This window comes from Brienomyrus brachyistius, unplaced genomic scaffold (assembly GCF_023856365.1).
Source record: "Brienomyrus brachyistius isolate T26 unplaced genomic scaffold, BBRACH_0.4 scaffold79, whole genome shotgun sequence".
In the NCBI taxonomy this organism is placed as follows: domain Eukaryota; kingdom Metazoa; phylum Chordata; class Actinopteri; order Osteoglossiformes; family Mormyridae; genus Brienomyrus; species Brienomyrus brachyistius.
The window spans coordinates 690,985-703,553 of record NW_026042354.1 but is presented as its reverse complement, the minus strand read 5'-3'; the positions used below and the strand labels follow the sequence as shown (position 1 = coordinate 703,553).

Sequence of the window (12,569 nt, the reverse complement as noted above, 5' to 3'; positions counted from 1 at the left end):
CCTGTCATGACTTGTTTCTCCTAAGGAAAAATTACCCACGCACACACAACCAAGACAGCATGCATCATAATATCACGCTCAGCACATTGACTTTACGGGAAACGGGGGAGGCGGTCTCATTTAACCCGTCCCGGCCACAGCTAGAAGGCAGCGTGTGTCAGAGGTGGGGGCCTGAACTGGCAGTGTGTGAGAAAGCTGGCGTAATCTGAACACTTCTCAGGAGACTAAGCAGGAGTCCTATGGAGCAGCCCGGCCTGTTCGCCCCACCAGCCGCGTCTCCGTGCCATTAATCTCCCAGTCCCTCACGCGTGGCCCTTAATGGTGCTTCCTCATTCCAACGCGGCGCAGTTTGTTTAAGAAGCGACGGCCATGAATATTTAATCGTCTCCCCGTGTTTATGTGTCCTCGTCGCGATCCCAACCTCGAAGCGAAGGGTCGGACATATACTTACGCACGCACACCTGCACTGTGCCGAACCATTTCGCCAGTTTCGTTGATGATTTCCAGGCATGCTCAGAATAGCCAATCGCAGACACCAAACCAAAGATGCCCACCCAATAAAAGTGGTCTTTATTGGAGGGTCCCCTGTCGATCTTGGCGACATTGACATGCACCTTGCACGGCTCCACCGCCTGCTGTGCCATCCCACTGGTGGGCAGTGTGCCCTCCTCCTGTATCGCCATGTCAGGTGCCAGTGGCCCCTTCATTTTTACTGATACGGGGCGGGGGTGGTATGTTTTCTGTGACATGGCCTTAACTTCAAGAGTTACTTCACCACACCCCTATTTTCAGTCGACCCCCCTTAGCTCACAGATCCAAATCAGATGTCAAGTACAAAGGCTTCAAATCAGGGGCTCTTCAAAATGAAATTAAATATAAATAATGAACAGCACCACAAGATAGAGGCTTCAGCTTATATTATACTACTGATAAAATATGCTGCCTTTCAGTTTTCAAATCCACTCTGCGCATCTGAAGATCAAAATAAATCCGACATGTTTTATTTGTAATGAATATTACAACAAATAAAACTACGACGTCGCAGCTATTTTAAAGATACAAAGACAATATTCACTGAAAGTAAAACTGCAGCTTTTCTTAGGAGGAAGGTCAGAATCACACGCACCGTTTCCGTCTCTGCCAATGGTGACGAATCCTGGCCCCCCCCCCACCCCCACAGGGATGAACTGCCCTCAGAGGTTCGAGCTGGGTCTCCCTGAGCTTCCCACGGGCCAAAGCGGACCCGACCGCTGCTGCGGGAGCCCCCAGAGCGACCCTCTGCCACCCCCCCAGCATAAGAGCGAGGGGACCAGGCCATGAAGCCAGATTAAATCGGGCAGAGAGATTCCCAGGGCCAGGCTGTTTTCACAAAGCACTACAGAAGCTCTCCATCGGCCATGACATGAACTAACATTCCTGCACAGTGTATTACCAACAACACACTCAGGTTTTAGCAAATATTCCCATTTCCCCCATTTAAAACAGTAAAGTACAGGGCAGTACAATAATACAGAATTTGAAGGTAAAAACAGAATGACCTGGGGACCAGCTCCAGCCAGTCCGAAGATGGATGGATGGATGGATGGATGGAACAGCATTTTCCGGAATTCACATGAAAATAGGATACTAACATTCCTCGGGGCAACAAGCTCGAACTTCGTGAGCTCGAGAGTCAAGGACAGAGGTTGGAGGCAGTGAGGTGAGGCAGAAGCCGCCAACACCAGCGCGGACGGTTGCAGAGGCTGCAGTGGCGAGGCAGAAGCAGCCAACACCAGCGCGGACGATTGCAGAGGCTGCAGTGGCGAGGCAGAAGCAGCCAACACCAGCGCGGACGGTTGCAGAGGCTGCAGTGGCGAGGCAGAAGCTGTCAACACCAGCGCGGACGGTTGCAGAGGCTGCAGTGGCGAGGCAGAAGCCGCCAACACCAGCGCGGACGGTTGCAGAGGCTGCAGTGGCGAGGCAAAAGCCGCCAACACCAGCGCGGACGGTTGCAGAGGCTGCAGTGGCGAGGCAGAAACCGCCAACACCAGCGCGGACGGTTGCAGAGGCTGCAGTGGCGAGGCAGAAGCTGTCAACAGACACTCGCTCTGGACCGTCGCTACAACCTCACCCTCACTTCCTGTCCCACGCTGACAGCGGCCCAAACGGGCGCAAGATTAAAACAAAGGGCACCGTCACTCTCCTGAAACGGTGCCTCCTGGGATGAGAAGCTGGGCTCCGGCCCACAGAAGGCCGGTGACATGATATCCCATCTAATGAAAACACTCTGTGGACCTCAGTTAGCCTACAATACAGCCGGCCAGTGACGTCGCTCCCATGGGCTGCTCCTGCATTTCTGCTAAGGTTCCCCGGACCAATAGCTTTAGGTCTCACCCCAATACACTGCAAAGTTTTAAATAAAAAAAAAATGTTCTATTCAATTCTCAGTGTTTACCTGTCAATTTCACGACAAAAACATTCCCCGTTGGCCCGATATTATCGCAGAACCCGCCTGACCCCACTTTAATCTGGTCTCATGCACGGACAATTTAATACGCATTCCCTCACGCGACACTGAAATGCTGGGTCACTTCGGACAGCGAGGTTATGGGGAAATGTTAGTTCCCCAAAGTTCGACACATATGGGAAAGGCATCGCATAAAATAAAGGGAACGACAGCATGCCGCTCCGCTCTTTAATCTCGCCCATTCAGCGGGCCGCGGCCATCTCCATTCAGCGCCGTTTGATTATGCAAAAAAATGCTAATCCGCTTCTGACGCTTTCACACTCGCATAAACTGCCGTTCCCGCCGATGAAAGGCAGCGGTATCCGTTGACGTTTTGTCAAAAAATAAATAAATAAATAAAAACACGGCTGTCACAGAAATATTAGCATTTCTTTGGGGTTCACCGATTCTGCCCGAAGGAAACCAGAGATTATCGGAAGGAGTTTGTGGCCAAGGCGTGTCGGGTCTGCTTAGGCCGAGACTTAATAGGCCAACAGGCGGAGGAGGAGAAAAATGCCTGAGTTGCTGTGGAAACACTTTTTTTTTTTTTTTGACAACAGAGCTGACCTTCCCTTTACAAGAGGCTGAACAGAATGGGGCCAATCGGGCCTATTAATCAGAAACAAACGTTAAAAGAATTCCTTTGAAGGAGATGATACCACAGAGCCTCAGAGGGAGACGGGATTGGCCGAGAGCGTAACGAGGAGTCACGGCAAACGAGACAGCGACACAATGGGGGATATGTACAAGCATGTGTCACCGCGAGGGGGATTAGCCGCGCCGCGCTAGCATTTTTCGGGCCGCACGACGGCCAGGGGACATTAGTCAGCACAATTAAAAGGAGTCACCATGGAAACTAATGAAATGTTGCTATGGTGTGGATGGCTAAATGAGATGTCTTGTTATGAGTTTTCCACAGTCCGACTCCAGACCGTTGTTTTGAGCGGAAACAATGGGTTTCCCGGGGCCCAGCTGATCCCACCCAACCGAAAGGTCCCGCGGGCGGCCCATTTGCATATGTTAATATAATTAAGTACTAATTGTGTGACGCTCGTGTATGTTCCAATGCACTCTGCCTGGGCGCTTTGAGCCCCGTCCAAATCTTTAACCCTTGCCACGCCAGCAAAAGGAGGAACGAACCACGCACTGAAGTGACATCCCGCCCCCCCCCCCCCCCCCCCCCCCCGGCCATCCCGAAGCGAGGCATTAAGCCGCCGCTCGACTCCTCATCTTTCAGCCGCGAGTCCGCAGCTCACGGACACGCTCTGCAACCTCCGGCGCGGTCAAGTTTAATTTACAGGGGATCAAATGCTCCCGGCTGCGAGCACGGCGAGCCGTAAATGATAATCAATCCTCAAACTCCGTTTCGGTTCAATACTTTGATTGCCAGACAGGTTCAGGTCCTGGCAGCTGGCAGGCTCTGTTTAAGGCCTGACACCATTTGTAAGGCCTGTGCATAAAACCTCAGTTTAAAGAAGCGACTTTCTTCATCAAGCCCTGAGCCCTAATCCTGGGGCCCAAGCAGGTCTCATTGACATCTTACACTCATGCAAACTCACTCTTGCCGTGTCCAGTTGAGTTTATCAAGACAAAAAGGAAAAGAAAAAAAAAAAATCCTGTCTGCAATTCGTTTATCGCAAGAAAAAAAATACAGGCACAATGAAATATAACCCTTAAAAATACCAAATATATTCTTTAAATTATTACTACTTATTATTACTAGAATTCCATGGCTTATAGGCCAAAGACACTGAACTATAAACGGTAACGACACCAAAAATATCAACGCGAGTTTATAACAAAGAGTACAGCGGCTGAACTCAGCAGTGTTCAGTACTAATACAGCGCGTCGGAGCGGAGAACACGCATTCCGTGTAAGGCTGACTCCGTAAGGACATTCTGACGAGACCAGGTTACGGCAGATAGCCGGCCTAATTTACACTCCCAATACAATGTCTGCACAGGAGAATGCTGTTAATGATTAATACTGTGCAAAGCTGTCATGCTACACTGTGCCGGCTCCTTAAAAACAGATCTGTGTTTATTAGTAATGCTGTGCTACAGTATTTGTCACTATATATATAGAGAGGTAACCTTCACTGCTGAGTGACAGAAAAAATTGACAGGGAGAGCATGAGTAGTACATTTTTATTATTATTATTATTATTATTGTTGTTGTTATTATTGTTATTATTATTAATTTGTAGTAAGGGAACATGTTTTTAAGATGTTCACACGGATGCAGAGCATGCAGACACACTGTCCCCTTGCATTTGCACAAAGACGCTTCCTTAACATTCAAACATAACAGCCTGACTGGGACCCCTTAGGAATTAACACTGGAAAAGTAAAATAAATAAATAAATAAATAACAGACACGAATCCCACTGCAGAGTAACGGCTTCTCTCTATCCGATTTGAGACCTGAGGTATAAACCATAAGAAAATTAAGGAGGGGAATTTAAGCCCTGAAATATTGATTTCCACATTAATATCATACTGGCAGAGAGCAATTTAGCTTCATGGAAATGACATACGGTGGACCTCTGGAGATGCCTCAGCCAGCAGAGTAGAGTACGTCTGAATCTCTGGAGTTATTAAGGGTTTTCCTCCTTATATTTATGAGATACATTATTCTTCACTGCTTGCCTTTGCAGTTAAATATATTGCCGCAAAACAGGAAAATAGAGCTAACCGCATTTGAATAATTTAATAGGCCTAACTGAATTAACCGAATTATCTGGTTAACTGTGAACACAGACCATCCAAAACCGTATTAATACATATTCATAAATACAACGTGAATTACCATGAAAATGGCCGGTAACACAGCTTAAACGACGTAGGGCCACAGAACGAATCATTTTATTTCACAGAAAGTTGATGTTTCTTCGCCTTTATTTGCAAATTCAGAAATCAATCCGAATTAATTTTTTCTCAAAATAATAACTTTTAAAGTACAATAAAAAAGATGACATAAAATACTACGATGTATAATGGTAAAAATATTAATTGTTGTAGGCCTCACAAGAAAATGTCCTTCAAACGTTTGTGTATAAAAGAAGGCGTACATTAAATTCTGCTTTAAAACCTAATTTTGTACTGTACAACTACAAATAATTCTCTAAGAACTTTGTATAAATAAAAAAAACAAATGTATACATATAGTATTATTAATGTACAATGCATTAGAACATTGTAAAATTACTTGAAAGGGGCGCTAGAAAACAGTACGACCCGGATCGCTACACACCCCACTACACTCCGCTATACTCCCGGTTACACACCCCACTACACTCCCGGCTACACACCCCACTACACTCCCGGCTACACACCCCACTACACTCCGTTATACTCCCGGCTACACACCCGACTACACTTCGTTATACTCCAGACTACACACCCGACTACACATCCGGCTACACTCCGCTATACTCCAGGGCGCACACCCCGACTACACTCCGCTATACTCCCGGCTACACACCCCCATTACACTCCGCTATACTCCCGGCTACACTCCGCTATACTCCCAGCTACACACCCCGAGCGCGGCTCCGCTCCGCTACTGGCCCCTAAGGCGGGCGATCGATGCCGCTGTCACTGCGGCTCTCACGCCGGAGCCCGGCTTCATACAAACAGCCAGCAGCCTAAAAGGCAGCACAGCCGCCGCAATTTCCAGGCTCTCTTTCCGTCAAGTGAATCAAAACAAAACAAAATGAGAAAAAGAAATGATAGTGGCATCACACTGTTGGGAGACAGAGGTCGGGCTGCGTTTCAGCAACTAAAAGCAAGAAAGATGCGTTTGGAAAATGGAGATTACAGCCGACAGAGCTGGTCGAAAAACCGGAGGATTTGCAGCGTAAAGTTTCGGACTGCCATGCCTACAAAAACATCCATTTAGCCGCGTCGTAATCCTCCCGGAGCTGGTTTCTAACCCAGCGACCAGACACTATTGTCGGATATACGGTCACCCAAAGAACCGTAAAGAATCACTGGCAACCAGGTAACAGCCGCAGCCCCGACATCACCATTTCAACACAGTATCTAATATTTCTTTCCCGTGGATTTTCTCACAGGATGCCCTTATTATTATTATTATTATTATTATTATTATTATTAATAATAATATAATTATCATCCTTCTTGTCGCTGCCGCTCCTTTAAAGATTAAACACAATAGCGTTAAACGTTCATTTTAAAGTACAGCATACCGCTTAATAAACGGGGGAGACAGGCTGTCATCCTAAGCTCCCATGAATTCACCCCGTTAGCTTTACTGCCTGCCACTTGATGTTTATGACTCTGCATCGGGTCAAGTCAAGTGCCCAAGGCTGCCTTACTAATAATTTCGTTTCATTTCATATATAATCGGTCTTTATTATTCCAGTATTGAAATACTAACACAACGCTTCTTTGGGATAATGAAATTCTTTCTTGTGTATAATATACAAATAGACCCCAGAAACTCGAATAAACTTGCATAATTCGCTTACTTAGACTATCTAAAGTACCTCTGCCAATGATTCATTATTCCTTTAGAATAAATAAAACTCGTATTTAGTAGTTCAAAGACCTTAAACCGATATAATGTTATCGGCAGTATAAATCACACTCAACAGCTGTGATCTAGAGAGCGGAATATCAAGGCTTGAACTGGATCAACGCAGAAAGATGATCGATACCGACATATCTTTAACGAGAAGTGCTCAATAAAGTTAAGAGGGAAAAAAACTTACTTTCTCTCCCCTCGATGTCTCCTCGCTGGCGTGTTCTGCTTTTTTCTTTAGTTATAGTCAGTCAAATCCAGTGACCGCGAAAGTTAACAAAAACGGGGGGGAAAATGGCAAAAAAAATAATAATCCTTGAACTTTATAGGGAAAAAAATTAAACAGAAACGATGAGAATATGAAGCGATCCTTTGGGTCCGGCTATTAAAGCGTGTGTCGACCGCCGCCTCGCAGTTTAGCTTGTGCGAGGCTGGGAAAAGGGAGGAAAGGAAATGAAAATCCGATATGTCTTTATTCTGCTAATTATTATCGTTTTAGCCCTGTTTAAAAAAATGGCTGATTAAGTTGAGTGCGCATGTCTTTGTGTGTCTATTCCCGATATGCACTCTGGGAATGAGAGAGAGAGGGAGAGAGAGAGAGAGAGAGAGAGAGAGAGAGAAAGAGGGGGGGGGGGGGGGGGGGGGGGGGTGGTGAGAGAGAGAGAGAGAGGGAGAGAGAGAGAGAGAGAGAGCAGGAGCTGTAATTAGCGAGATGATCAACAGCATCTCATTACATATTATGGTCTTTTTAAATAGGAGTAGTAAGCCACGCCGGGAAATGATTATACATACATAAAAATATTAACAAATATAAAGATGCGCGGTGAAAAATCCTCACTTGACAATCCTGCCTCTATAAACACGAACGCGTACACCGCGCTACGAATAGACACCAGCGGCACCGGGGACCTAAAATAAAAGTGACCGGGAAATGACTGACCCTGTCCGGATCACAGCGAAGGATGTGAGGGTCACCAAACGGCTGCGTTTAATACCGTACGACTAAACGTGAAGTGCAAGCCCCTCCGAGCTGTTCAGTCCGAGGCTTTAAAGCAGCCTAACAATAAATCTTTATTTTAAAACGTTTACGTCAATGCACCAGAGATATTAGAAATGATGGGATTCCCATTAACGTCTTACACATTTCACTGGTGGCTACAGTTAAACCAGGCAGTTTATGCAGTGGTCTGAACTGCAAACTATAGGCTACTGTTAAACCCACAGGATGATTTTAGTGACACTGTGTAACATGTTAATTTTTAAAGCTTTAGTATGAAATGCCGTATATACTCGACGTTTCCATTCCACTTTAATCTAAAAGGCCTAACATTTTCAGTATCGGGTAACTGCATACAATCTATTCTTGTTCTTGTGTTTAATATGACCCCAATGCCTTTTCAGGTAAATGTTCATAAATGAATCGCAGGTGTGTTGTATTAAAACTACTGAATGTAAAATATAAACCACTTTAGTGGTGTGAAATATTCATTTGAAAGTCTTTACATTTTTCTAAGACTTGTCTGGTCCGAGGTAAAACAACGGAGAATCGTTCGTGTCTCGGGTACCCGCAAAGTTTTTTAAATTAACAAAAATCCCTGCAAATCTCAGTTGAGGATGCGATCAATGTGAGTGAGTGAGTTTTTTTTTCATGAATGGGGGGGTTCGTCTCTCCATTGCGAAAAAAGGTGAGTTGAGTGAGCTGTTCTTTCAGAGACCTTATGATAAGGCGCAGCAGACGCGGCCATGGACCCGCCCTTAGCCTTTCTCTGCGCCCGACATGCGGCCGATCATCTCAGGCTCTGCCGAAAGCGGCCAGCAGTCCGTACAGTTTTACCCGCGATACTGTCGCCGCTCCGGTGGAACCAGCTACGCGACGGCGCGAAAGCTACGAGCACAGATAAGAAACGATTTTTTATTGTGATGGAATAAGATCATCAGAGAGGCGACTCACTTCGGATGTTGCATGAAAATATTTAATCATAAAGTAGGCTTTGCACTGTGCGAACGATGTGTCTGAATAAAAATATCACATTTAGATATTTATTGGTAAAAATACATATCCATATATTACGCTTGATGTAATTCGTGTGTTACTTTTTCAGTTAGATGCTCTTCTACGCGTGTTTTCACGGTGAAAATCAAATGATAAAAATATCTCTCCGAGCGTGAAATTTGAACTGTTTATATTTTGTAACCCCAAGTCACAGGATATCAGTAAGACATATCCACATTACTGTTGTTGTTTTGTACCCGATGAAATAAAACGCTTTGCATATTTCCCCCAGCCTATTTCAAGTGCATGTGCTCTTTCGAAGGCATTTAAAATATACTTAAAAATTTAAATCGTGATTAAACGACAACGTAAAATGTAATATAGATGTGTGCTACCTTTTACGTAGTCTACTATATAAACTGCCTAGTTTAGAGCTTTTTTTTTTTTTTGCTGAAAAGCACATTAAATGCATGTAAGTGCACGAGTTATTTGTTGTAGAAAATTGCAGTAAAGTAAAACGATAATTAAATAAACCTATGTGCTTCATAAACAAATGCTATTTAACAGAATTAGAAGGCAGTCTAAAAATTAAGTACAGGGTGTTTTTTTCTCGAATCCAGCGGCCTAGCGCCCCCTGGGGCGGAGCAGCTCAGTGCTATAGGCAGGGCGCCTCGCCGGGGTAACAGCCCGCGGAAAATCGCATCTCTAAAAGAATGGCGAACGGATAATGATGACAACGACATCGACAAACGCCATATACACATATACCTCGGGACAAGAAGCAAAACACCCCAATGAAACAATTTTTCCTAACATACAGTTATATTTGCAGAATAAAACGATTATAATTACAGCACTAAAATTACGTTGTAAAAAGCAACCCACTAATTTGAGAAGTTTACCTTAGGTGTAAGAAACCTAGAGTTTATGACTGTTGCTGTCATAAAACCCAAAGCTTTGAAAAGAAGTTAATAGAAGGCAACTTACACGAATTGCGAATTTTCCTTTACCTTTCCGATCCCGTCTGTAGAGCACTTCCTTCTTTCACAACAACGTCTTTAAAACAGGAATACAAAAAAATTCTAATCCTCACATCTCGTAATAATAACTGCTATTTAAAATAACTAGAAATATTAAATAAAAACTAATTTCAACATAACAGCTGGAATATCCATTCCGCACTATCTGTAATAAGTCAACAATATATTGTAAAGCAATCATCCGTACTATATCCATTTAATGACAATGACAAATATTCTTTTTAGTTTCGTTATACTTTATATAAAACACCGCCAACGAAAACAATTAAAATGTACCTTTTACATATAAGAGAACTGCTTTCTTCTTCTGCCTTCCTAAAGCACGTGAGGAAGGTTTTCAAAACGCCTTGATTTGTCACATTGTCATTGAGAACAGCGCAGTGATGCGGTCATAGAAAACAGCAAATAAGTTTGAGTCTAGGTCCTGTCTCTCTTAAAGAGGATTTCACCAACTTAAATCTAACATTTCAAAATCATTTGCATTCAGCATAATTCTGGGAGACCTGCGTATCGGGAAAACGCTTAGCATTTCTAACGTACCAAAACACAATCGTTAGCCTAAATCAGTATTTTTTTTCGGATCTCTCTATTTCTCTATATGTATTGTTATTTTAACCCGGCGATTGAACACAATTTTGAATATGCATCAGCGGTGGTAGTATTTGCTTTAATGCTGAAATATCCGTTTTGAAATCGAATATGAGAGTAAGTGGGGACTTGTAAAACACTAAACATTAATCGATGTATTGGATCCCACCAATCGATTAGAAAAACGAAAATCTATATAAAACTTATCCAGATGGGTAAACTCGGTTACCGATCAAATTGCAGAACACTTCACACATGGCAAACCTGCTTTAAAACGTTACCGGTGCCTTTTTAATGCAGTGAGTTAGTATTGTTAGCGCAACGCGCGACCATAACAGATCCAACGTGACAATAACACAGTTAGGTTATTACATGTCAGATTTTTAAACAAAGTTCTGCTTTTAATACGGCTTGGGTTGCATTGTCAAGTTTTCAGAAGAGCCACAGAAAGGGATCGGTGATAAGCGGAGACACGCCGAAGTGGGCGTTGTACAAATTTACATGAAATCAAAGAGGCCTCGGCTCCCCCAGGGCGAGTAAGCTGGGCGCGTTTGCTGCCCGGGGGGCATCTGTTTGTTTGATAAAGAAAGCAAATGAAAGTGAGCCTCTGCTCTATTTCGGAGCTGGTTTTATGGGAAGGGGCCTCGATCGCACCAGGTAGCCACGTTAAACAGCACACTCACCTGACACCTGCCTCTTCAGTCCTTTCCTGTACTTTTCTATGGTTTACAGTAAAGATGGGCTCTTTTAATCGACGATGCCTTTTCAGCCAGTCTGTCTTTTGTAGTTCCCCCCAGTAAATATTGTAGGTTACAATTAATTCCGAGTTAAGAGCATTAAAATGCCTGTGCATATAAAACTACTCGTTAAGCAATTTGGCAAATTGTAGTTCATATCATACAGGCAGTTTAGTTGGTTTGCGCCATGATTTCACGGCAATTATTTTTGTCAAAATTTTTTTCTATTGATATACGTATTTTTAAGTGTTATGTGATTTCTTCCAAAATTTAATTTTTAGTGTCGAAGGGGGGATTCTTAATCGTTACCAGGAAGTCTTTAAATAATAATATTCAAAATAATAATTTTGGTTGATTGCTACATGGATCCCAGAAGGAAATGAAGTGCCGAGTCAGTAGATCCCACTTATTAAGCGTGTATTTCCCCCCATTTTCTGCTCGCGGTCTATCTGGTGACTTACACATGGCACCGGAGCCTCACCCTTATATAGTACATTAATTTCCCGCTGCTTGGCAGCACTGTGAAGGCAGGACGTGAACTGCAAGGACACACGTTCACACGGAGGCCAGCATTCAGGACAAGATTATGGGAAAATCATTTTGGTAATGGAAAACATACGTTTAAGCATGTCAAGAGTTTACAACTGATGCGCAATGTACTAATGTTTGGCTGTTAATATAATTGTGATTTAGCAGTGAAAATATATACGGTTATGAAACATTATATAATCCTTTTGGCAAAAAAAAACATATTAAAAACACGTCAACATTATACTAATTTAGCTTCATTACTGATTTATGAAAAATAGCTTTTTCCATTTTTTGAAGGTATTGCTCTAACACATGTACGTTCACATATTCTGCATGTGAATATTGTACATAAACGCGACGGACGTCTGGTTTCATAATGATCTAATGACACAGGCGTATTCTTATAATGAAATGAAACAGAAAAGCGCCGTCACTTTGCCCGTGCGCCGTCGTAATACGAGGGTTAATGTAGCGCATGTCTGCACTGACGCTCACCCTGCAGCGCCCACTTTGTCACTTGGCACATACGGCAGGCCGGACGTATTTCACACCGGCCGCATTTCTCCTTTTCTGAGAGTCAGTAGGACTCACTGAGAGGGGAAAAACGGAAACAGGGTTCGCGGCGATCAAAATGCGTATCTCTTCCTTG

At 43.8% G+C, this 12,569-nt stretch overlaps 1 protein-coding gene across 1 annotated transcript in view; it reads right to left on the bottom strand.

Annotated features, from left to right (window-relative positions):
* The window catches only part of LOC125726929 (zinc finger homeobox protein 4-like), a 74,533-nt gene extending 64,133 nt beyond the window's left edge, over nucleotides 1-10,400 (bottom strand). The window contains exons 1-3 of the mRNA XM_049003403.1: nucleotides 10,341-10,400; nucleotides 10,012-10,080; nucleotides 7,222-7,599 (exon numbers count right to left, since the gene is read on the bottom strand). The gene's annotated coding sequence lies outside the window, so the exon portion shown is untranslated. The remainder of the gene's footprint in view (nucleotides 1-7,221; nucleotides 7,600-10,011; nucleotides 10,081-10,340) is intronic.
* Between the last annotated feature and the right edge of the window lie 2,169 nt (nucleotides 10,401-12,569).